This window comes from Ixodes scapularis, unplaced genomic scaffold, assembly GCF_016920785.2.
Source record: "Ixodes scapularis isolate PalLabHiFi unplaced genomic scaffold, ASM1692078v2 ptg000187l_1___fragment_1__unscaffolded, whole genome shotgun sequence".
NCBI lineage: Eukaryota > Metazoa > Arthropoda > Arachnida > Ixodida > Ixodidae > Ixodes > Ixodes scapularis.
Window position 1 is genome coordinate 514,366 of NW_024609930.1, and position 6,000 is coordinate 520,365.

Sequence of the window (6,000 nt, forward strand, 5' to 3'; positions counted from 1 at the left end):
TCCGTAATTTGGTACAAATATATGACAAGTATTTGTTCCATGGCATATCAAAATAAAAATGTACACCTAAGTATTTTACGTAATTCACGGACTCGATGGATACACAGTTGAATCCAACACAATACGAAGGGTGAATAATAAGCTTTACTTGAGCCTGGTGTTTTTTAAAAGGGTTATGAAAACGACAAGCTTTGTTTTGGAGCGTTTTATGTCTACAAGGTTGTGAGCGAACTAATTCATTATATGAGTATTGCTTGTTTCGAGTGCGTACATTAAATACAAAAAAATAATATGACGGGACACGAGAAGAGTATCAGCGGAAAATTGGTAAATTTTGCACCGGTTGATAACCTGGGTCAAGTCCTTCACATAATTAGTAAAAAAGAAGAAAGAACAGGGTATTAAGCACTCATGTCATTAAAAAAAAAATCCGAGAACATTTAAGTCTCCAATTGGGACAAGCTGCGATGTTCTAGATAAAACGTATTCAGTAAAGAGTAAAATGGGCCGCGTACGCCAAGGTGATATAATTTTGCTAGGAATGACTGATGGCTGACAGTGTGGATAGCTTTGGCCACATTAAAAAAGGAAGCACATGCAAACACATTACTTTCATATGTTGAAGGTATGTAAGAAAACAAATCAGTAAGGGACGGTTCCGTGCCTTTTCCAGTAATGAATATGTACTGGAAGATGAAAAGGTTTCATTCTTCTCTACAGAAACTGTTCATCGTCACAAAGAGGTGTTTGTCAAGAGTACGCTGCAAAATTAGCAGAATCAAAATAGGGCGATAATTTGCGACATTGGATAGCTCTCCTCCCGTGAAAAGCGGCCAAACCATGGCAACCTTGAGCTCATCAGGTATCCTGCCAGACGTAATAAAATAGTTCGGCATCGTAAGCAGGACGTTCTGGACGTATATAAAATTTCTTTGAAGATAATACGCGCGTATACCATAAATTGCGGAAGATTTACTAGGTTTGAAACAAAGTAAAAAGGAGTGCCAATCTTTGTCGTCTAACCAAGGAATGAAATCTGACGGCCAAAATGCTTTCTTTAGTATGAATGAGTTAAAAACAGTAGTTCTTGGCACCCCACAGTGTTTAGCGGGAAGTTGTTAAAGTCGTCTGTTAATGTTAAGGTGACCCAAAATTTCGTTCCAGAGTTTGCTCAAAAGAATTTCCAGAGCCAGTACCTCGGAATTACCTTGTTTAGGCTGAGCTAAAACTGAACTCTGGGAATTCTGATATGAAAAACTGTCGCTTTCCAGAACGAACGACAGCGTTTACTTTATTCCTTCACTGGCAGAAATCCTTTTGCAAATAGTTCTTGCTTGGATATCGCCAACCTCGACACCACAGGACCTCTTTATCTTTAGTCATCTTGAGTCATTTGTGATAAGGTGTGCGTTTTTTTTAATACCAGTTCGACAGGCCGCAAAAGCAAGCAAGGGAAAAATTTTCACAAAACTTCAGTATAAATCAGCATCTTTATCTGTACCTAAAAGAGACCTTTAGTAACGAGATGCCACTGACTTGTCGAAAACAAGGTTAGAAATAATTCATCCTTGTCTTGAATTTTCGCATTTAGAGTTGGATGGCACTGTGTTTATAATTCGTGACCCCACGAACCAGTCTTGGGCTAATGTTTCCTGAATCACACCGGATTCCACATAGATACTCAGAGTCTGTATTAAAATGTGGTCCATGCAGAGAGTCACTAACGTTATTCCTGAAATTACATCTCCGGTTGGGGCACAAACGCCGCATTCTAAGCAAAAGTTTGACAAAATATTTAGGTAGTCGCATATTATACAATGTGATGAGTTTGTGTGTCAAAATTAAAGTCACCTACCAAACAAGGCTGCTGCACGGAAGATAATCCACAGAGTGTTTACTGCAGCTAATCGAGAAACAGTTTGCATTTTCTGAAGGCGGCTTGTAGAAACATAAAAGAGAAATTGAGAAGGTGAAATTTTAGGTTTTATAGAAAATTTTTAGACACGGGGGGAGGGAAAAATCTCGATCAAGAAGAGAAACTTGCCGCCTTTGATGCATTAAACCGCGATGCCACCGCCACAGCGGTGTAAGTGCGTGAAAAAAAGTAATATAAAAATAATAGTATTAATAATAATAATAATAACAATTTTATTTTATTTATTTCAGATACTTAAGCTTTTTAATATGATTTAAGATAATTTAATAATAATAATAATAATAATAAATACTGAATACACCCACATCACAATGATATAAGGAACCCGGGGCATTTTACTGCGTTCCGAAACGATGCTCAATTTGGACCCGTTTCTGAGTTTCGGTTTCTTATCGGTTCGTATCTCCTCTCAAGCAATTCCGCTTCCCCGTGGCCCAAACGCGCAACGTACTTCGCCGCCACGCATCGCAGGTAGAAGAGGCTAGATAAGAAAGCCTCCGAACTGTGAAATAAGGTTTGCCTTTTTGACGTCGGTGCCAGTGTGAAGACGACATTTTATGTGCGATGCGTGGCGCCGCATGCACGTTGTGCGTTTTATACACGGGCGGCGGAACGGCCCGCGCGGAGGTTCGCTCAGATAAAGAACCGAAACCTGGAGGCCGCCAGGGGGCCAGCTTGGCTCGAGCACTTTCACGTGAGCTGCCATCTTATTATTCCTTTCGACAAAATCTCTGAAGGTTTTATATCAATCAGATTGCACAAACCAAAGCGCAAACGCGTAGAAAAACACAACATAAATTATGAGACCCACGCGAGGATTAGGGACCCGGAGATGTTAGAGTAAGGAATGTTAAGACGCCGGCCAAATCCAACATGGCCCCCCATTGACGTGATGCTTCAGGGAGCCCAAGACGGCTTCGCCCCCGACCGCAATGTCCTCGAGGCGCCCACGCTCCAGTGACTCCCATGGATACAGAACGGAACGATTCTGGGGGGGCTAGCGAGCCCAAGACCACCAATCGTCAGCATCCCGCCGTTGAAAGGATTCACTCGGGAGCACCAGCAATCAGGACGGCTGCCGCAACGGTCGACGAGATTCATACCGGGACCTTTGCTGGCCTCCCGGGGTGTCTGGAGAAAAGCCACGCCCACGCCCCCCCGCCCCCCCCCCCCCGCCCCCCCCCCACACACACTCGGTCGACGTCACCCATTTCGGAAAACGGAGAGAGAGAACAGGCGCCTCCTGTGACTCCCCCTTCACCCCACGGCCGCGCCCCGGACTCACGGGGAACGTCCTCGACTCGGCGAGGCACTTCCTCCGTCCCGCGCCCCATCCCCATGCCCATGAAGAGGGTAATGAACGAGACACCCGAGTTAAGCACCAACAACGGCGAAACAACGGGAGTGAACGTGCCGACATCGAACAGCTTCGAGTGACTTGAAGGGAGGGGGGGGGGGGGCGGGAAAGGGGGGGGACAATTCCGATGGGCGCCTAACGTCGGAAGAGCAGCACTAACCAGTCATGATCCGCCAGGTGGGCGCCGTCCATGTGGGGTCGCGCCTGCCGAATTCCTCACCCAGGATGGCTACACGCTGGTCACATACCGATCGAAGAGAAAACTCAAAAAGCCAACAGACCGAATTGATAAACTCTACAGCGCGCTTTTTCATCCCTCGCTAGAAAGTCGCCCATTCGAAGCAACACAACGGAGCAAAATTTCTGAAGAAATCAGAAGCGCTTTCAGCAAGACGGCCGTCACAAGCGTCCGACTAAATACTTCCAACAACATCCCAGCGGATGACACATCCTACATTGAAACAAGAGACAGGCTCCTGCTCATCTGCAACCTAGTCCAAACTCTGGTGCGCTCTTTCCTAGCTACGCCGACAAACGCCTCCGTGTGTAACAGTGCATGGCGTAGCCGGCGAACACTCTCTACAGGTGGTTCAGACTCAAGTGGAGGCCAAAGGTACCATTCTGGAAATCGCCCGTAAGTGAAAAGGCACATCAATCTTCGTCTTTTTTGAGGGCCCAAGTATGCCTGACTACATGACCCTGGGCCCGCGGTGGTACAGGGTTTATCTGACTAAAGACCAAAAAAACGGCTCAAACTGATCGCCATGACGACCGGCAGGCCTCCATCGAGGTGCTCCCGCTCACATCAATATCAATATCGGAACCGCCACAAGCAGAAAACAACCATTGGAGGGGCAAACCTGCCTTCGCGCGTGCACCCCATGCAGGTCACGGACCACCGAACCGGAACGCAGATATCTCCGTGTGCCACATACCCACCATCCACACTCGGTGCCACAGTGCCGCTGTGTCGCAACGGCGAGGAGAGAGATCCTTCTCGAGACGCGGGGACACCTGGATTCGTAGAGACATGGATACTCGGGGGCGCCCATCATCGTCAAACTGTGTCGCCATCGACAAATCACGCGGTGCAGCCGAGGAGATAGCGGGATGCACAGACGGGAGATGCGCTGCCGACCCGTGTCGTCACCCAGCGAGCGCTCTTAATTGTGGAGAGCTATGACTGGAGGTCATGGTCAGCATATCGAGCCCTTAGGTTTGCTAGAATCATCCTCTCGCGGGGCATTTCGGCCTGCACTGAGCGAGCCTCCTTTTTGGGATATCGATATGCGACGGACGGAAGCAGTAAGTTGGCCATTGCTTGCCTCGTTCCTCCACGAAGAACACCAGAGGGAAGACAAACGTGCTTACACAAACGGGTCCACCACCAACGCGTCTGAGAAAGCCGGAGCTGGAATGAGAACAGCACTAGGCATCCCACGGAAACAACCAGCCTCCTCTGCAAAATAGCTAGTGGGACTCACCCAACCATCCCGCAGACTTCTCTGGCAGCCGACCCCAACCAGTCTCGACTCCCGGTCGCTCCAAGTGATCGCAGTCGTCCCCCTCCCAGTTCGCCTGAGGCGCACGCTGCTGCTCCTCCTCCTCTCTATCGGCTCTTCCAAGAGGGGATGCGACACCATAGCGTTGCATGTGCGGTCACTCGGGGAATTCCGCGGAGGTGCTGAATGACTTCCACCAAAAATGTGTTGCGACGGAAATGATATTTCATCGCACCTTCACTCCACTAGTTAAAGAACTGCTCTCAAGTCTGCTCGAGGCTAGTCCACAAATGAAGAAAACATCTGACGAAAGCCGAACCCAACAGAAAAATACTAGTACTGCCCGACAACTATCAGACACCCAATCATCACAGCCGCATTTCGGAGGGACAGAGGAGTTACCGCGCCTGCCCTATCTGCGGGCAACGTCTACAACCGTGAATACCGAAGACTAGGTGTCGTCCGTGCGGGAAAATATCAACCGCGATCGACCTCTGAATACACCACCATCGCCGTCCCCAACACAACTGGATGAAACACTTCGTGCAGCTATCCAGGGCGAAATGAGGGCAGCCCTGACGGCCCTCGTACCAAGAATCGTGGCTCAGCTGAAATCAGTGATCATCACCACCATCTCAGGACTCCACGACCCCACCCTGGGCACAGAATGATGAACCACACGAACAGCATTGCAATATTTCCGGAGGCCTCGGCGAGCACGCCATGGATACTACAGTGGAACTTTCGCACGCTTTTCAACAAAACCAGTGAACTCACCAATCGTTTTCAGAAACAAGGGATGGGATACCCATAGTCATGCTTCTTCAAGAGGTTAACGGTACCTCTGTGGGCCCACCAGGCTAGGAACATTACGTGAACCCATCTGTACCCCACAAGCCTACCCGCGCCACCAACTCCATCTCTGCTTGCAACGGACAAGCAGCCATCTACATAAATCGCTCCCTGTCACAAGCAGAAATCGACACAACCACCTGGTGCACAGCCGGACAGGAGATCGTGGCAGTCCGAACCCAACTTAGCATACACAAGTACGTGCTCGTCTCGGCATACTGCCGCCCACAGCAACCTCGTGGAACGCGTCCACACTGGGGCTGGATGAACCACCTATGCAAAATTTTTCCCCAAGACATCATTCTCATTAGAGGGGACTTCAATGCCCGACACCCGGCATAGGGATACGGCTC